This window comes from Papaver somniferum, unplaced genomic scaffold, assembly GCF_003573695.1.
Source record: "Papaver somniferum cultivar HN1 unplaced genomic scaffold, ASM357369v1 unplaced-scaffold_132, whole genome shotgun sequence".
NCBI lineage: Eukaryota > Viridiplantae > Streptophyta > Magnoliopsida > Ranunculales > Papaveraceae > Papaver > Papaver somniferum.
Window position 1 is genome coordinate 22,214,489 of NW_020622381.1, and position 22,151 is coordinate 22,236,639.

The window sequence follows — 22,151 nt, forward strand, 5'->3', positions numbered from 1 at the left end:
ATTTCATGAATTTTCCTTAAACCCATGAAAAATATTATAAAATTAAGAAAACTCGTGGGACCGGGCCCTAGCCGGCCGGTCATGCCCTAGCCGGTCCCACACGCCTCTTATTTTATTATTGTTATTTGTTTTGTTTTCCTCATTCCATGAAAACTCCCAAATTTCAACAAAATACCTTGGTTTCAACAAATCTCTCTGATTTTATGAAAATTCTCCAAAATCATGAAAATTACATAAAATTGGGAAGAGTGCCTGAGACCGTGCCCGTTGGCCGACCGACCATTCCTTGGCCATTGCCGGTCCCACACTCCATCATTCCCTATCTTATTATTATTTTATTTCTCTCATCTCATGGAAGTTCCTTAATTTCATAAAACTCTCCGGTTTCATGGGATTTCCCTCAATTCAGAGAAAATACGCAAAATTACATAAAAGTGGGAAAGTGTGGGTCCGTGCTAATCAGCCGGCCGGCGATGCCCTAGCTGTGGCCGGTCCCGAACCTTGCAATTCCATGTTTTATTTATTATTTTTCATCATCTTATGTATTTTTCCTAGTTTTAGCAAAACCCTGGATTCTGCATATTTTCTCAAAATGTTGCTCAAACGCGCATCAGAAAATATTGAAACTCTCAGGACTGAGACACAGACACTATGGTGACATGGTAACATCCCCTTGACCGACCAAGGGTGACCCTAGGGCTTGCAAACAACCGGTCCCACACGTTTTAATGATTTTAACCTAATTTGCTCAATTACTCATATTAGGTTCAAACTCTTTCCAAACAATTGGGGGTTGCTCAAACGACCATCAATTGGTCCCACGGCCACCAAGAGCCGGTCCCATGATCTCTTGGTCGGTCCCTCATCTTTTCATGGCTAGGTTTTATTATCTGTCGCTCACACGAGCATTATTTTAATAAATGATTAAACCAACATTTAATCATTCTTTCACCAACTGGTCCTCAAGAGACTTTGGTATTTTGATCATTCGAGCATCTGGGCGTTAACTGGTGGAGTCATCATCCCATGTAGTCGGTCCCTTCTTCACTCGGCGGTTGATTTTGAATAAATCATCATTTCATTACAATTAGGGTTTTTGAATTCAGGGCTCTGCAAAAACATGATTCTGAGCAGATTAAAAACTGATAATTTTATGTTGATTCCATGATCAACATTTTTATTATACTCGACCCAGCAGTCAGTATCTTAAATTAATATTTTATCTGGTCTTGCTACCAACAATTCATCAAATGAGCAATATTCGCTCAAACCGGCAATATTTGCTCGAATTAGCAATATTTGCTCGAACCAGCAATATTTGCTCAGATTCGAGAATATTGGTTCAAATATCAATATTCAACAATTTAGCAACATAGTTTGTTCGTCTTTGGTAATCAAAATAATAATACCTCGTCTCAGCAGGCATATTTAATTCATGTGTTTCAGAACATTTACAAATCATGTTCAACTCAGCAATACATGGACTCATCTTTCCATAAAGTCAGCAACTGACTCCACAATCACGAGATATCAATCGTGTCACATGGGGGGATATTAACTAGGGTTTTGGTCTGGTGGTCTACAGTACGTGTGTTCACCCACGAAGAGAATGTGAGAAAGTCGTGCAATCAGTTGGAAGAGTCAGCAAAGTAGTGGGTGGAAAATTAACCAAGTCTCCGCACGATGAGCAACTGGTTTTAACACGATTTCCCACTTCCCCACTCTCTGATTCCAGTAACTGTCATACTTCATGGGATCATGGTATTTTTAATTTAGTAATATAAAAATATCTCTGAATCATGATTGAAAGGACAAGATTCGATTACTCGAACATTCGTCTAAACAAGCAATTTCTCAACAAGTTCATACAGACAATCTTTCGTCTACAGGAACTCATCGTATGAGCAATCACTCTCATTTGAGTAAAATTTAATCATTCAGAGCGTTCTTACGCTGAATTCATAACACACCTACAATCTCAGATCACCATTGATCCACACATTTCTCATCTTCCCTCCTACAGATCAACCTATCCTCTCTTGTGACCGAATTGACTCTGGAACAACCATTGTTCTTGGTTTAGGACAGAGTCCTACAGATTAATCTCTCGAACTTAAAGAACTCCCTTCTTGCAGTGCATCTGTGTGAGGTTCAACATTTCGCTCGGTTCAAGGAGTCTCCACACGGACGTCTCTTCAATTCCGTAAAAACCAGCAAATCGTTTTTTCCCATCTACAGATTGGAGACCACAGTGGGAGATTAATATCTCGGTTGCAATATCAAGATTTCACAAGATGGTTGATCTTAGGTGACGTACGATCGCAGACCCTAACACAAATGATGCTAGCACTAGCAACAACACTAACGATCATATTCCAGAAACCATTCCTGCTTCCAACAATGGCGGTGGTCATCAGACCAATTCTAGAGCACATCCCCTCTTCGGCCGGCATCCCGAGGAAGTCAGAGAAAATCCGCCTACCATAGGAGATCTCAAAAAAGTGCAGGAAATTCTTGCTAAGAATCAGACTGACAAGGATGCTACACAGAAGGAGTTGTGCAATTATCTCAAAACTCTTACTGACAATATGTCAGAGAAGACTCAAGGAAAAGGAAAAGAAACATCCTCAGATGCTGATCCTGAAGTAGTTCCAATTCATACAGTGGATGACAACGAAGTCTGCAAAGCTGCAGACGATCCATCAGCAAAGGAATCATCAAATTTCATTACTCGAGAAGATTTGGAACTCCTCTTGGAGAACTGTGGGAAAGACAAGACATCACATGTCCATCGTCACGAGCCTCCGTGCCCTGCTGCTACGCAAAGTATTCCTCTTCCAAAAGGTTATACCTCTCAAACCTTCACTTTGTATGACGGAACAGACAATGCTTGAGAACATGTTTCTCGGTTCCTGGAAGCCTTGGGTGGACATGAACATAACCATGTTGTTCGCCTCAAAGAATTTTCAAAATCCTTGAAAGGCAGGACATACACCTGGTACAACAACATCGCACCAGGAACTATCAAAAATTGGGGAGAAATGATTAATGCCTTCTACAGTAAGTACTTCTTTGTGTCAGAAAAAGTCACTCTCTCTGATCTTGGAAGAATGTTTCAAAGAGTCAGTGAAAATCCCAATGACTACGTGAAGAGATTCAGAGTCCAGGCCCTGGACTGTCACGGAGCAACAACTGGTAGACTTGTGTATCAACGGCATGATCCTGGTCTACAGAGCTTTATTGGAAAATCTTCGTTTCCATACCTTCTCAGAGCTTCAAGCGGCGAAGAGATCGGCAACTACTGCACCCGCTTTACTGGAAAGAACAAAAGCTACAAAGGCTGAAGAGTTGCGAGAGACTCAAGGTAGCAGGCATTTGATTAAAAATCAATACAACCTCCAAGATTCCACAAATTTTGTTGCATAAGGGATCAAACGGAAAGCCGAGTCACAACGCAAGCATGCTTCTCCAGCTCTTCCGGAAGCACAAAGAAAAGATAACCAATCTTGAAATGCACGAACCTAAACCCTACATCAACAAACGGGGAAATGATCATACAGATTCTAAGATCTCTCTTTTCATTAAACAAGTGATCGAGTTACTGGAAGTTTGGATTCAGTTTGGTGCAAGCAAACCGACATTCATCAGGAGGCATCTGACTGAAGAAGAAATGAAAAATCCCAGGTACTGTTGCCTTCATAAGTTCACTTATCATCTAACAGGTGACTGCAACATTTTGAAGAGACGGTTGATCCATAATAGCTTCAACTGGGGACTGAAGGAGTACACAAGAATCCTCTCCCAATCATAACCTTTACACTTTCTGAACAACCTATCAAAGAGGCAGTTTAATCCTTGGTCGAACGTGGATTGCTCTATCGGTCGAAGTCACAAAGGAGAGACATGTTCACAGCACTGAACCACATCGTGTCAAGAAATCTATTCCAGAAATATTTCTTGAGCCTCCAGCCACAAACCAAGAGATGTACGACTGGGAACTGCTTACCACGGTCAATCTCAGAAGAAACGAATTTGGAAGAACGTTGATCGATGCTGGCACCGCCATCAATAACATTCCACTGAAAACCATTGGATCCACAGGAATCACTCGACAAGTAGCTACTCATGCTCCCATCTCAATCAGAGACCTTGAAGGAACACTCGGAAATACTTATGTCTACATCACTCTCAAAGTGAACATAATTTCAACCTGGGCAGAAACCAAGTTTCACATAGTCAGGAAAATCCAGGATATGACATGTCCTTCATACGAGCGTGGATCCACGCTGAAAAGATGGGTACTTACAAAGCGCCTTTGGTTACACATCTCTCCAAAGAAGAAAGTTCTGATCCAGAAGATTTGGCGGATGTTCCATCATCAGAGCACTTGGAGGAATTTCGAACTTTGGCGAGGTTGAAACAAAAACCTGCAAAAGGTGCATAGACATTCATCCAAAGGTCATGTACTCAGGAAAGTCTCATTCCTCCCATGTCTATGTCATTTATTTTCACACATGTTATTCTAGCACGAGGACTCAATTCTGCCAGCATCTCTTCTATTGCAAGACGCTATAAGTGGGTAATCTCACTTCAGCAATATTTTACCAAGTGGTTGAATCTGACATTTATCCGAATCGAGCATCTCAATGATACATACATTACTGAGATGGTGTTCAATCACGGAAAAGAACAATTTGGATATTTCTCCATAGCCTTGTACAAGTTTCCTTGCGTACCACAAAATCAGAAAGCTCTGATGTCCGCACAAGTGTTGAATCCCACTACCGCAACGAAAGGAATGCTGAATCAACAGAGGATACTCTAAGCCTAGACGATAAAACCTACGACATCGGACGCTTAAAGGGTGTGAAGCCTCAACACTCGAGCATCTAAGAAAATCCTTACAACAACTGTCAATCACCTACTTCTCCAAGGCCAACTGAAAGTCAAAAACCTCTCATCTCTGAATGCTACATTCTTCAGAAGCCTTCAAACTGTACTCCCAATCAAAGAGTATACCTTAGATAATAGCTCCTCTATCTTCATCACAATATCTCTACGGTGACACACTAATTCAACACCGACACGATCAAAGTTCAATCGATAGGTCTTCATTATCCCGTGATAATACTTCTGGAGCAGATGCAACATTGGCACAAACTCCTTCAATACACTGGGGAATTGATCTTATTGAATAAAGTACGCTGCTGCTATTTGCCGCAACAACGTCAATTCCCTGACAAAGCCACTTCGCGGCTCACTGGATGGAGGAGCAACACTATGTTGATAATCATGGCTCTAACCTTCTCGGTCTCTGGAGAAACTCCAATCATGGTATCGGCATCAAAAAGGATATTTTGAGGAATTATGTCCATGGTCTCAGTATCAACAAGAATGTCTGGAGAAAATTCAATCAAGATCTTAGCATTAACAACGGTCTCAAGAGCAACATCCTCATGACAAAGCTCCATCAACTGTCCATTCTCTACAACCTAAGTCTGTAAGTGTTACTCGATGGATCATACTTCTCCAAGCACTAATGACTCATATCAAGACGTGTGGACATGAAAACATGTTAGCATCAAAGTCTTCCTAAAGCTTACACGACGGACATGCACAAGCCAAAGTCTTCTACAAGATGTTCTCATCTCCTCTACAAATGAGATACAACATGCTTCAAGCCATGGGTTTACAAAAACGTACCAATGGGTGAGGAATGGGACAATGCTTCCTCAACAAAATATGTTCGTTTATGTCTCTGCTACAACATACCAAAAGGTCGGACATACGAGATGAAAGATATTGCCTTTACCGCCAGGTCTACGAAATCTGAAAAACTTGTACGGGATTATAAATTACAAATGTGCATGCTTAGTTGGATGACCTCTGCAAATCCAAATTGAGAGATTCTTTTCTCATGTGATAACTCAGTCTCTTAGCTTCAAAATTTGGGGTCAAGCATCGAATTCCGACGTTGTATGAGGTTCCTACAGCTTCCAGAGCGTACAACATGCAAGCAACAATTCTTAGACGGGATTCATAACTTCCACAGTCGATCGGTGTCCACCAAGTCTTTCCACCAAGTACTTCATCAAGGTACCTCCAATTTTGACCACCTAGGTCTTTACATCAATTTTTCTACCTGGGTCCTCTATCCAAGTCTTGCAAGAAGAAGAGAAAACGAAAATGAGAGATTTAACAAAATATTGGGGACTGGCGGTCCACTGATCATGACAATTAGTTTCACAGTCCAAGACCTGTGGCACCAGAATCTCATGTGCTAATCGTTCATCATAAAAGGAATGCTACCACTGGGACATGAAACCATGGTCCTTACATCATCCCCTCTCGAGAGCAACCTCAGCTATGGTCCCGTGACCAGGGTTTTCCGAAGTGATGTTTCTACGACTAACAGAAACAAGATGGAACTGCAAGCACCATGCTCATGTATCAATCAAGGGGTCCAGATTTCAAAATTAATAAATGGCATTGAAATCCTTCATCAAGTGTTCAAGATACAAGAAAATGGTCTAAAGACACAACAGGGGCGTTTTACAACAAGCTCGTCTGAGACGATTTTACATTGTCTTGCACAAAGAGGGGATCTAGGATAAATTGGTGAAGAATTTAGGGATGGATCATATACCATTCTCTTTGCATAGATGTCCTCTACAACATATCCAAAATTCACAACAATTGGATAAAAGAGCAAAGAGATGTGGCTGAAACATTGGACTACATGCCAGCTGAAAGATTTCTGGAAGTCTCCTGGAAGTTTACTGTTTCGTAAATTTCGGCCCTTAAACGTGCTCAAAAGCCGAAAAAATTCTATGTTAAAGCTTGAAATTTTTCTGAAGATGAAGAAACATGGGTAGATCACGAAAATCCGCCATCGGACGAAGATTCTACAACATTTTCAATGAAGACCTGACTTCTGAATTTTTTTGATGACGAATTATGACGAAATTCTTCATTGATCTACATCTGAATCAGAAGACATGCCTTCCGCGCGAGATCAGACTTCATCTTTATCCTCTAGTCTCATTTGCTGAAGCCGGCGACGTTTTGCTGAAAAGATGCAAGCTTTTCATCTTCAGCTTTCCTTTTCAGTAATAACTCATCTCGTCCCTGCTTCTCTTCTGCATCCGCTAAGTCTAAGAAAGCGTTGATTATACCACGGATGACTCCCAGATGATCGAAAGACATACAATGCATCATCTTTCCAGCGTCTCTGAAAGGTTGATTCACCTCGGCATGAACATCTGCAGAAGTCTTCATCTTTGACTTGATATTTCTGGAGTGTTCCCAGGAAGGGCCAGAAGAGTGGTTGTAACCAGAAGTCACCACTATCTGAGGCGAAAGACATGGAGTCATGGATATACCAATAACAAACGCGTAACAAAATGGTAACAATCCAACTCTTACCTATTTACGATTTCACTAGCTGTAGTGATTATAACGTCAGAATTTCGAAAACTTGCTCGTTCCTTCAAACCTGCAAAGACGAGCAAAATTCATTATTCAAAATCATGACTTGACGTTCATAAAATCGTGGACAACTCACGTGAATTTTAACATCCACTGGTTTTTCAAAAATTGGACAGACGTCCATTCTACAATTGTGAAAACTTACATATAGACATTATTTCACCATTTATGATTGTCTACTTTTAACAGTTGTTCAAAATCAAAACATTGGTTTTACAAAATGTATATATTTTAACGTGAAACTCACGTAAGTTTTAATATATATATATATATATATATATATTTGCTCCCTCGCGCGAGCATCTGTCTTTGAAGCGAGAGTATATTTTCAAAGATTTCTGAAAGCTCCAAGATAAAATTTTCATGAAAGCTCCAAGATAAAATTTTATTACTAACAGACGCACGTTTGTTCAAAAAATTCTCTCGTACGAGCATCCACCTTTGAAATGAGAGTTTATTCCACTTTGTGAAATCTCACATATTTAAAAATATAAAATTTTGTTTTTCGTGAAAGCTCATAGACAAAATTTTTATCATTAGACTCAGGTCTATTTTGTTTGTTTCTTAAACTAACGAACGGACGAACGAACGTCCGCGCTAAAACGGATTCCTTTCTTGGGCCTGGACCCGTGAATCCTAAACCAACCAAGGTTCCACCATCAAATCAGCAGTTCTACACCAATTTATGCTCGCTGGATGACGCTCTATTATGCCACTGGGGTTTGCGCTAGAACCATGGTTTGCTCATTCAGTCTAAATCCGGTAACATTTTATCTTATAAGTTCAATTAAATTACTTATTTTTGTATGTACCTGGAAAATCATCATTTCAATGCTGACTGAGGAACATAATTTTCCCTCACTAAGCAGGGGACTTAATGTAGATGGTGGATTTTCGACAAGGGTAAAATTGTAAGACCACACTCCAGATCCGGCATTCGGATGAGTATTGAGACTCATATCTCTTATTTAAAGCATGAAAGCTCATGCCATAAATCTCTGACTGAGAAGGCTGTCTCTCAGAGTATATGTAGATGTGTAGTCTCCCAGCTGAGACCACGACACATCTCATGAATACTGAGCAATTTCAGTAATTATACATGCTCCTGATCCGGAAATCGGACGAGTATGGAGATTCATGTCTCGCATGAAAGCTCATGCCATAAAATCTCTAACTGAGAAGGCTGTCTCTCAGAGTATATGTAGATGTGTAGTCTCCCAGCTGAGACCACGACACATCTCATGAATACTGAGCAATTTCAGTAATTATAAATGCTCCTGATCCGGCAATCGGACGAGTATGGAGATTCATGTCTCGCATGAAATCTCATGCCATAAAATCTCTGACTGAGAAGGCTGTCTCTCAGAGTGTATGTAGATGTGTAGTCTCTCAGCTGATACCACAGCACATCTCATAAATACTAAGCAATTTCAGTAATTGTTTTATATAGAATCGAAAGATTGGACGGTGGTGGGCCCGGAGATGTGTATAATTGAAGCGATAAAAACGGGCCTACAGTAATACCGCAAGTGCACGGTCGTCGGTTGTAGCTCGTGCAAGTACGGGTCGATCCACAGAGATCGGGTGTGTTTTGGAGTGTTCAGCTAATTGGGTTCCTAGATTTGCTTTGGGCTTAGAAGCCTTTTGGCTTAAATTGGGCTTGAGTACTAATGGGTTTGAATGCCCTTTGAATGAATTGGGCTTAGTGGGTTTGTTAAAAATAAAATGAACTGAGCTTGGGCTCAGTTATCTTTGAAGTGCAAATGGGCTTTGGTTCTGGAAACTGGTTTGAGCGTTGGGCTTAACAATTCACTTGTGAGTTGGGCTTAGTAGTGAACTAGGCTTTGGCCTTAACTGGGCTTCAGAGGCTTTTGGGAGTGAACTGAGCTTTGGGCTCAGTTGGTTGGGCCTTTAGCCTTTGGTTTCACTGAATTGGACTTGGGCTCAGGAGTGAAGTGAGCCTTGGAGAGCAAAGCAAGCAGCAGGAGTGCAAGAGAGGCAGCAGCAGCTGAAGAAGCTACAGAAGCAACAGAAAATGCACAGCAGTGCAGTAGCAACAGAGCTGTAGCAGCAGTGCAGTAAATGCAAAGCAGAAATGCAACAGAGTTGCAGGTCAAACAAGTAGTAAAGAAAGTGCAAAACAGAAATGCAAGTAGTAATGCAGCAGTGCAGGTAAAGCAAATGAGAAGTGAAAGTAAAACAAATGAAAGAAAACAAGAAAGCAAAGTTAAACAGTAGAAGATGGAATTGTGGATGAGAATGAAGGTTGATGGCAAACTAGGGAATTGATTCCACCTCTTAACCTAGACTAAGTCGGATATTCCAATTGCAACCAAATTATCCTCCCAAGGTACTAGCTATCTGATTAGAGCATAACTAGTCTGAGGTTTGGACCATAATCAATTAACATGGGCTGCTGCACTTTCAATCACAGGGGTATCCTAACTACAATGTATGCCTGACATACAATGTGAGAGCAAAGTGATGAGAGGCCAAAATTGTAGTCTCCTACACAGTGGCATTAAGGTTTCATCTTCACCCTAGTGGTGAATTAGAACATGCTAACACCTAGAACTAAACAGGAACAATTACAAATGAACAGGAGCATTAAACTAACAACACATCAACAATTACACAACATCAAACACAACACAGTGAACAAGAAGAAAAATATGCAAATGATGAAAATTGACAATGAAATTAAAATCAAACCTAACCCAATTAGGGGGAAACTTGGCTAGTCCAAGAACAGTTTTTACATCTCCTACACATCCCCTTTTATAGTTTTACAAATCCCTAAAATTTCTACAAACCCTAATGTTGATAACCCTAAATTGATTTTTGGGGAAAATAAAATTTGACATACCAATTGGATAATTTCGACCCAACCCATGCTTTGTACTGGCTTTACGCTGCTCGAAATCCCCTATTCTTCGTCTTCTTTGCACTGCAACCCTATCTTGGAGCGAAACCCTAAGCCTGCCTCTCTTAATCTTAGCACCTATGTGAGAAGACGCTACGAGGGAGAGAGATAGACTAGGGGGTTCGATAGGTCTCTTGGTCGGCTGGTTGTGGTGGTGGTGGAGCTCGAGGTCTGGTGGTGGCAGTGGAGTTGCAGGCGATGGTGGTTCTGGAAATGGTCGGGTGGAGAAGATGAGTTCGATGTTTTGGGAAGGAGGGAGTGTTTGGGTGGTAGTATAGGGTTTGGTGCTAGGGTGTGAAGCGGGAGCATCTGGTTCGATGTTTGGCGAGCTGAGCTGCTGGATATGGAGATGGTAGGTAGATCGGACGGATAAGAGAGAAGCAGTTTGTAGCGACCGTTGGATGTGTAACACAACGAAGTCAACGGTGCTAGATTAGGTTAGGTGCTGTAGTGTTGGGCGGAATCATCGGGATTTGATGCACAGTGATGAGGTGACCGCTGGATGACAAAATGGATCCAATCTGACGGCTCTCATGGAAATGGGTATGGATAAAGGAAATGGATTTGGGTAAGGGTTTTGGGCCTTGGGTATGCCAAGCCCATATCTTCTTTAAGAACAATTCTTCCTTCTTGAGCCCATTCCTAGCTTTTTGGTCTTGCGCGCAACATTCTTCGCGGCTTCCTTGCGTAATTCCTCCCGGCTTTTCACTACTTTTCTGCTCTTTTTGCTCCGCACTTCATCCAGATTTTATTTGTTACCTAAGAATGCAAAATTAAGTAAGAAAAATATTTATTCTTGAAAACAATGAAAATACAGAATATGGGATAAAATGTAGAATTAATGCACAAAAGATGAGTTAAATGCCAACAAAAATATATATAAATATGCACTATTTAGCACTCATCAAATACCCCCAAACCTGAATTTTACTTGTCCTCAAGTAAAAACAAACTAAGGAAATCCTACCTATACCACTGTCGCTGGTCTCTCGAATGCATTTAGCGTATGCACTAAGCCTTTTAAACCACTAAGTGTCCCTAGTGGACGAGTTGAAGTCTCGTGAAGGTTTACCAGAGGTGTGCCTACAAAACCTAAGGACAAAATATAAGCTCAGATTCCATCAAACGTGACATGTGCAAAACAGTTAAGCTCACAGCAAAATGGAGATGTCAATCTAGCTATCGAAGGCACAATCCTAGCACTGATAACAAATAAGGACATGTGATAAGAGTGTAAAGTGTATCTACACATGTGTAAAGAAAGATCTGAAGTCATGACTACTAATCACCAAGAGATAGTTTCTCAGGCTAAGAACTGAGGTCGAAATCTAGCTAGCTGTCCGGACTTTACGAGAATTGTGAATGAGTTGGAGGTATTTCACAATTTCTCGCGTTGTACATCAATGGCATACACCCTTTTGCTTTATTACAATGAAACAACACAAATAATTCTTTACATGACTCTTATTTACATTGACTATTCTCTTTTATTTTTGGAACAAGAGATGATGGAATTGATAAATACTTGATTTTTTTTGTATTTTTCTGATTGATTTTTTTTTTTTTTTTTTTTTTTTTTTTTGATAAGGAAACACTTTTGATACATACAAAAAGAAACAAAGATTACATGACACTTTGCAAGAGGTAGCCCTTTTTGATGCACCCAGTTAAATTCGATGGTTGTCTTTCTTAATGTAACCTCCACCTTCTATCCCAACCAACCAAAGAACAAGCTAGTCAAGTTTCGTTCAGTATTCTAAAGTGATTGGCAATCGTAACTTCCTATCCAACACCTTGAAGATCGAGGCCATACATGTATTGGTAGATCGTGCGCGTGCAAATTTCTTATCACATGTGAATTGTGCTAGAATCAGGGTGCCTAAATATCTAGACTAAGACTCCTAATAAATACATATTTGCACAAGAGTCAACATTTCAAGGTAAATGAGCTCCATTTTTTATGATTTTCATTTTTTAATTTTTTTTGAATTTTGATTTTTTAATTTTTTTTGAAATTTTCAATTTTTTTCAAAAAGAGAGGAGTTCGTTTTCAATTATGGCAATTATCATGGCATCTACTCTATACCCCCAAACCTAAACTAAACATTGTCCTCAATGTTTCAAAATATGAAAAGATTAAAATGCAACATATGGAAAGGGACATGCTGAGTAGAGTAAAAGGAGAGAGAATACCCGATTTCGGCGAAAGCAGAATTAAAACTCCGTTATTCAAGGAAAAAATCCAACATATTTCAGCCGAGATCATATTGGATTAGAAAATATATACAAAAGAACAAAAGGTTTTTAAAATTTATCTACTGGATTATATACAAAAAATTCACCATACACTAACAATCTAAAGAGTTGAGGATCAACCCAAAAGAAAAGTGTAGAGACAAAGAAAGTTTCAAAACACTAAAATTGGACTTAAATGGGAGTGAGAGTGAAAAACCGAATGAATTACCCCTAAACCAAATTTTCAACAGGTTTACTTTTAAGCACAAAATCTATTAATTTTAGGGTTCAGGATTCAAAAGGTCTAACTCATAATGGACTGTTTTCGGGATGGGCAAACATGCAATTTCCAACTGTGGCTCTTTAAATGTATATATTTTGAAGCAAAATAGTCCAAGAGGACTTGGGAAGCACACAGTTCCAATCCTAGATTAGGAATTTTCAGAAAAATTGGTTTTACAATATGGGTACAAACCAAATCTAGGTTGGGTGGAAGGCCATCAGATTGTGACTTAGGTAGAACGATAGGCACATCATTATCAATCAAATCAAAATCTCCTAACTCATCTACACATGTCACATCATGCTCACAATCATCAATCAAATTGGCAAGATTACAATCAGAATTATCAACATCATCAACAGATTTATTCTCGTGTATCGGCACATCAGGGGAAACATCACATGGAATACTAGAAGAAATATCATGCATTAAGGTCGGGGCAGAGAAGCCTAATGTATTTGAACCCAAAGGTTCCATAACATTTTCAGTATAGACATGTTCTTCTAACATAACATCATAATCATCATCATCATCATCATGATAGGAATTTTGCAATCTAGGATAATTTTCAATCCTAAGGTCGGAGCTATTACAAGAATAAAACTCTAATTCATGAGGGTGACTCATATCATGTGGTGTTGTTCCTGTTTCCCTAACGGATTCCCATTGATGGGTTTTTCTGCAATCTCGGCTAAAAAATTCCATGCTCATCCACAGATTTATCAATAAACTCACCATTACACATAGACTCACCATGGTTCGAGATTTAAAGTCTAGTCCCTCATAGAGGATGACGACGAAGTCTCCACTTCTCAATTCCATGGTGCGGACATTCACTCAACAAATCATTAAAACGTTCAAAATAGTGAAAAACAGTTTCCTCATCCAATTGGACAAAACAATTGATACTTTGACGAATAGCGATGGTCCTATGTGTGGAAAGAATTTTTGGAAAAATGATTAGTGAGTTGTTCCCAAGTGGTGATTGATTGTGGTCTCAAACCGTAAAACCATGTTTTGGCCCTTTCCTTTAAAGAAAATGTAAACAAACGCAATTTCAGAGAGTCTTCGGACATATGATCAGGTTGCATAGTCCGACAAATTTGTTCAAACTCTCTACATGAGTATAGGGGTTCTCAGAATCGAACCCTCGAAATATAGGAAGTATTTGTATCATGCTTGCATTTATTTTAAAAGGGTTATTGGTTTGAGGTAAGACAATACATGATAATGGAATTTGTATTGATGGATACATGTATTCATGGAGAGCACGAGGTTGGCCCATTTTGAAATGACACAAAGCCCACTATTTGGTTTTAATGGGTTTTAAAAAAATTTGGTTTTTGATGGGTTTGGATTTTTGGGAAAAATTTGGTTTTGGTGGGATATAAAAGAAATTTGGTTTAAAATTGGGAGCAAAAGAAAATTTTGGTTTTTTTTTTTTTTTTTTTTTTTTTTTTTAATAAAATGAAGAAAATAAAATTTGGTTTTTGAAATGGGAGCAAGCCCACTGTGCAAGCCTCTAATGAAATGGAAAGCTGCGGCCTACGAAAATTCAAGTTTTAATTTTGAAAGTTTAATTTGGCCCAGTTGGTTAAGGCCCGACGTTTGTTTTTAAAACTTTGGTTTCGAGCTTCACTTACAAGTCCACAATCAGTTATAAGCTCAGCTGGGTTTAAACCCAGAGTCTAAAATACAAGTCCAATGAAAGAATTTTAAACAAGCCCACACAAAATAAATACAAGCCCACAAATTAAAACAAACAAGCCACAAATAAATTATTACAAACCCAAAATAGAAAAATAAAAAGCCCAAAAAATTGGGGTTAATTATACAAATCCCACAATTAAAAATTTGGAAGCCCACAGGTGTGGGTTCTCTCAATGGAATGGGTTTAGGCTTACCTTTTTAGCACAGCCCAGCTGCTCTGATATTGGTTGCAAAAACCAGTTGGGTTGGTTTTTGGTTCTTTTCCTTGGTGGCGTCCCAGCAGAGGAAAAAAACAGGTTCAGAACAGCAGGGTCCAACAGCAAATGAAGTGAAGCAGATGCAGATGCAAATGCTATGCAGTTGAAATGCAAAAATAGCAAAAAAAAAACAAGATAAAAACACAGCACCAATCCCCGGCAACGGCGCCAAAACGGCGTCCGGAAGAGTGTATAAAAATGCGATGGAAACGGCCTACAGTAATACCGCAAGGGCACGGTCGTCGGTTGTAGCTCGTGCAAGTACGGGTCGATCCACAGAGATCGGGTGTGTTTGGAGTGTTCAGCTAATTGGGTTCCTAGATTTGCTTTGGGCTTAGAGCTTTTGGCTTAAATTGGGCTGTGAGTACTAATGGGTTTGAATGCCCTTTGAATGAATTGGGCTTAGTGGGTTTTGTTAAAAATAAAATGAACTGAGCTTGGGCTCAGTTATCTTTGAAGTGCAAATGGGCTTTGGTTCTGGAAACTGGTTTTGAGCGTTGGGCTTAACAATTCACTTGTGAGTTGGGCTTAGTAGTGAACTAGGCTTTGGCCTTAACTGGGCTTCAGAGGCTTTTGGGACGTGACCTGAGCTTTGGGCTCAGTTGGTTGGGCCTTAGCCTTGGTTTTCACTGAATTGGACTTGGGTCAGGAGTGAAGTTGAGCCTTGGAGAGCAAAGCAAGCAGCAGGAGTGCAAAGAGCAGGCAGCAGCAGCTGAAGAAGCTACAGAAGCAACAGGAAAATGCCACAGCAGTGCAGTAGCAACAGAGCTGTAAGCAGCAGTGCAGTAAATGCAAAAGCAGAAATTGCAACAGAGTTTGCAGGTAAAAAGTAGTAAAGAAAGTGCAAAACAGAAATGCAAGTAGTAATGCAGCAGTGCAGGGGTAAAGCAAATGAGAAGTGAAAGTAAAACAAATGAAGAAACAAGAAAGCAAGTTAAACAGAGAAGATGGAATTGTGGATGAGATGAAGGTTGATGGCAAAACTGAGGAATTGATTCCACCTCTTAACCTAGACTAAGTCGGATATTCCAATTGCAACCAAATTATCCTCCCAAGGTACTAGCTATCTGATTAGAGCATAACTAGTCTGAGGTTTGGACCATAATCAATTAACATGGGCTGCTGCACTTTCAATCACAGGGGTATCCTAACTACAATGTATGCCTGACATACAATGTGAGAGCAAAGTGATGAGAGGCCAAAATTGTAGTCTCCTACACAGTGGCATTAAGGTTTCATCTTCACCCTAGTGGTGAATTAGAACATGCTAACACCTAGAACTAAACAGGAACAATTACAAATGAACAGGAGCATTAAACTAACAACACATCAACAATTACACAACATCAAACACAACACAGTGAACAAGAAGAAAAATATGCAAATGATGAAAATTGACAATGAAATTAAAATCAAACCTAACCCAATTAGGGGGAAACTTGGCTAGTCCAAGAACAGTTTTTACATCTCCTACACATCCCCTTTTATAGTTTTACAAATCCCTAAAATTTCTACAAACCCTAATGTTGATAACCCTAAATTGATTTTTGGGGAAAATCAAATTTGACATACCAATTGGATAATTTCGACCCAACCCATGCTTTGTACTGGCTTTACGCTGCTCGAAATCCCCTATTCTTCGTCTTCTTTGCACTGCAACCCTATCTTGGAGCGAAACCCTAAGCCTGCCTCTCTTAATCTTAGCACCTATGTGAGAAGACGCTACGAGGGAGAGAGATAGACTAGGGGGTTCGATAGGTCTCTTGGTCGGCTGGTTGTGGTGGTGGTGGAGCTCGAGGTCTGGTGGTGGCAGTGGAGTTGCAGGCGATGGTGGTTCTGGAAATGGTCGGGTGGAGAAGATGAGTTCGATGTTTTGGGAAGGAGGGAGTGTTTGGGTGGTAGTATAGGGTTTGGTGCTAGGGTGTGAAGCGGGAGCATCTGGTTCGATGTTTGGCGAGCTGAGCTGCTGGATATGGAGATGGTAGGTAGATCGGACGGATAAGAGAGAAGCAGTTTGTAGCGACCGTTGGATGTGTAACACAACGAAGTCAACGGTGCTAGATTAGGTTAGGTGCTGTAGTGTTGGGCGGAATCATCGGGATTTGATGCACAGTGATGAGGTGACCGCTGGATGACAAAATGGATCCAATCTGACGGCTCTCATGGAAATGGGTATGGATAAAGGAAATGGATTTGGGTAAGGGTTTTGGGCCTTGGGTATGCCAAGCCCATATCTTCTTTAAGAACAATTCTTCCTTCTTGAGCCCATTCCTAGCTTTTTGGTCTTGCGCGCAACATTCTTCGCGGCTTCCTTGCGTAATTCCTCCCGGCTTTTCACTACTTTTCTGCTCTTTTTGCTCCGCACTTCATCCAGATTTTATTTGTTACCTAAGAATGCAAAATTAAGTAAGAAAAATATTTATTCTTGAAAACAATGAAAATACAGAATATGGGATAAAATGTAGAATTAATGCACAAAAGATGAGTTAAATGCCAACAAAAATATATATAAATATGCACTATTTAGCACTCATCATACGGCTCCTAGACAGATTGCCTGCTAGTATAGAGCGATAACGTCTTCAGGATGCAACCTGGTTTTCCCTGACTATATAAGGAAATATGACGCTCCAACAAGTTCATATTACTCCACCCTCAGATAATTAGAGCCATCAAGTTAATTATCTCTAATCAGCAATATTCTACGATTCTTCGTAATATTTCGTCACTTCAATTCGTGGTTCTTCCCAGCAGAATTCCAAGGGTTAGTGATAAATATTCAACGCACATGCATCTGAGCATCGAATAAACCCTGACTAAAATGGTGCAAATTTACTTATCAATAATGCGCATTTGAATGCGCAAACGAGCATTTCAAAAATACGAATGAACGATGAACTTATGCAAAATAGGAAGGAAAAATAATAATAATAAAATATTAGTAAAGGCGCCAGGGACTGGGCTCACCAGCCGGCCGGTCATGCCGTGACCAATCCCACGCCCAATTTTATATTTTATCATATTTTATTATTTTTACCTGATCTCATGAAAATTCTCTCGTCCGAGCAAATCTTCTTCAATTCAAGGAAATTCTTTAATCTCATGATATTTCTTTATGTCAAGAAAATAATAAAATTAGGGAAAGGTGTCACGGGACCGAGCACCAGCCGGCTGGCCATGCCCTAGCCGTGGACGGTCTCAAACCTCACGTCCCCATTATTTTATTATTTCTATCAATCCATGAAAATTCCCTGATTTCATGAATTTTCCCTAAAACCATGAAAATTCCCTGATTTCATGAATTTTCCCTAAACCCATGAAAAATATTATAAAATTAAGAAAACTCGTGGGACCGGGCCCTAGCCGGCCGGTCATTCCCTAACCGGTGCCACACGCCTCTTATTTTATTATTGTTATTTGTTTTGTTTTCCTCATTCCATGAAAACTCCCTGATTTCAACAAAATACCTTGGTTTCAACAAATCTCTCTGATTTTATGAAAATTCTCTAAAATCATGAAAATTACATAAAATTGGGAAGAATTCCCTGGGACCGTGCCCGTTGGCAGGCCGACCATGCCTTGGCCATTGCCGGTCCCACACTCCATCATTCCCTATCTTATTATTATTTTATTTCTCTCATCTCATGGAAGTTCCCTAATTTCATAAAACTCTCCGGTTTCATGGGATTTCCCTCAATTCAGAGAAAATACGCAAAATTACATAAAAGTGGGAAAGTGTGGGTCCGTGCTTATCAGCCGGACGGCCATGCCCTACCCGTGGCCGGTCCCGTACCTTGCAGTTCCCTGTTTCATTTATTATTTTTCATCATCTTTTGTATTTTTCCTAGTTTCAGCAAAACCCTGGATTCTGCATATTTTCTCAAAATGTTGCTCAAACGCGCATTGGAAAATATTGAAACTCTCAGGACTGAGACACGGACACTATGGTGACACAGGCACATCCCCTTGACCGACCAAGGGTGACCCTAAGGCTTGCAAACAGCCGGTCCCACACGTTTTAATGATTTTAACCTAATTTGCTCAATTGCTCATATTAGGTTCAAACTCTTTCCAAACAATTGGGGGTTTCTCAAACGACCATCAATTGGTCCCACAACCACCAAGAGCCGGTACCATGACCTCTTGGTCGGTCCCTCATCTTTTCATGGCTAGGTTTTATTATCTGTCACTCACACGAGCATTATTTTAATAAATGATTAAACCAGCATTTAATCATTCTTTCACCAACTGGTCCTCAAGAGACTTTGGTATTTTGCTCATTCGAGCATCTGGGCGTTAAATGGTGGAGTCATCATCCCATGTAGCCGGTCCCTGCTTCACTCGGCGGTTGATTTTGAATAAATCATTATTTCATTAAAATTAGGGTTTTTGAATCCAGGGCTCTGCAAAAACATAATTCTGAGCAGATTAAAAACTGATAATTTTATGTTGATTCCATGATCAACATTTTTATTTATTATACTCGACCCAGCAGTCAGTATCTTAAATTAATATTTTATTTGGTTCTGCTACCAATAATTCATCAAATGAGCAATATTGGCTCAAACCGGCAATATTTGCTCGAATTAGCAATATTTTCTCGAACCAGCAATATTTGCTCATATTCGATAATATTTGTTCAAATATCAATATTCAACAATTTAGCAACACAGTTTGTTCGTCTTTGGTAATTAACATAATAATACCTCGTCTCAGCAGACATATTTAATTCATGAGTTTTAGAATATTTGCAAATCATGTTCAACTCAGCAATACATGGACTCATCGTTCCATAAAGTCAGCAACTGACTCCACAATCACGAGATATCAATCGTGTCACATGGGGGGTATTAACTAGGGTTTTGGTCTGGATGTCTACGACACGTGTATTCACCCACGATGAGAATGTGAGCAAGTCGTGCAATCAGTTGGAAGAGTCAGTAAAGTAGTGGGTGGAAAATTAACCAAGTCTCCGCACGATGAGCAACTAGTTTTAACACGATTTCCCACTTCCCCACTCTTTGATTCCAGCAACTGTGACACTTCATGGGATCATGGTGTTTTTAATTTAGTAATATAAAAAGACCTCTGAATCATGATTGAAAGGACACGATTCGAATACTCGAACATTCGTCTAAACAAGCAATTTCTCTGCAAGTTCATACAGACAATCTTTCGTCTATACGAATTCATCGTCTGAGCAATCACTCTCGTTCGAGTAAAATTCAATCATTCAGAGCGTTCTTACGCTGAATTCACAACACACCTACAATCTCAGATCACCATTGATCCCACGCATTTCTCAGCTTCCCTCCTACAGATCAACCCATCTTCTCTTGTGACCGAATTGACTCTGGAACGACCATTGTTCTTGGTTTAGGCCAGAGTCCTACAGATTGATCTCTCGAACTTAAAGCACTCCCTTCTTGCAGTGCATCTGTGTGAGGTTCAACATTTCGCTCGGTTCAAGGAGTCTCCACACAGACGTCTCTTCAATTCCGTAAAAACCAGCAAATCGTTTTTCCCCATCTACAACTATCTGTAGACAGATGATAACAATTATGGAGAGCAATGAAATAGTTGGTGTTCGATGTTTTATGTTTTATGAAAATATGAAATAGTTATCATATTGTCAGTACTAACTTCTGGGGAATTTATCCGGTGCAGGCTATATGTACTATTAAAAACAAAAAGAATGATTCTCAGTTTTTTACCTTAGTATTTCGTTCAAAGACCCGTGTTTTGACCCTAGCAATCTCCTCACGCCTCTCATTTGACTCCCTCGAAGCCTTCCGCATAGGAGACTCTTGTTCTGGTGGCACCTAGATTCGTAAAATGTGTCATTTTAAAACCATCCCACTGATTATCAAAACGTAATTCCCAAAAACCATAACAATGTACAATAATCATAATATAGGTGATCTGCATTGTTCTTGTGTTATAACATAAACACAATAACCATAGTATAGGTGATCTGCATTAAAAGATAACAATGTAGAAGAATCATAGTATATGTGGTCTCCACTGTTAAAGATAATAAATCTTTCAACTAAAAACCACTAGAACATAACAATGTAAACCAAAAAGAAAATGTTGATTTCTTATGACATTCCAAAACATGCAATGAAATATTAAAGAGCCTATGAACCTATATATTCTTAGTGTTGTAGTGTTTCAACTTCTGCGAGCATTATGAGATATTATATCTGTACTTGTTATGAGCATTATGAATATTATGAGATATTATGAGATATCATTGAGTCTACTAATCTATCTCATAAATTGTACTTGTTACCATGTATCTGTATCAACTTTGAATCGCACGATTACCTTCATTTTTCAACATTTACAATACTGTTATCTAATACCACTAGCAACTTAATTATCAGAATAAAGAAGAAGAGAAAACAATATCTAACTTCTTTACGCTATTAACAATCATTGTTTATCATACGAAAAACCTATAACCTTCGCAAACAACGGTTTTTCTACAAATGAGTAATGGCTGGCCAGTCACTAGTAAGTTGTAAAAAACTTGAACCAAGCACCACATATACAGAGTTACAGATGAATCATCAAAAAAATCCTTACAATATAGGCTATCTGCACCCTAATTCCCAAAAGTTTATGACCCTAATTATCAAAACGTAAACAAAATAACAACACGAAATTGAAGATTTGAGTTCAACTAACCCTAATTACGTAGGATTGTAACTTTATAGAAGAGAACATAGCAAAATCGCCACAATATAGCCTATCTACGCCTCTAGGATTCTAAAAGAAATTCAATCAATGAGTATGGACATTCTGCACTGTTTCAGAAACTTCCTTTGCACTCTAAAATATGGAATAACAGCAGACCAAAAATCAATAGAGTTTATAAACAGAGTTTAGGCAATCTGCACTTTCAGAACATAAAAGATCATCGAAAATTAGAATAAAAATTGGATCTAAAATAGGTTTTTCATCAATATAAGAGATATCCATTGTTGGATTAAAAAAATGGAAAATAGAAAGTGAAAAAAATCAGAATTAGAATTAGTTCTTCAAAATCATCTTCTACTGATTTGGAGTAGAATTAGTTCCTCTTCTCATAATATTTTGAAGATTCTTCTTGTTGTTACCATTTTAATGGAGATTACACAAAAAATCTAGGGTTTCAGTGAATTTTAAGATCATTCAGTATGGGAATAGAGTAATTCTTACGATTCCCATGGATTTATTCAGTTTTTATTGATGATCATAAGATTTTTAC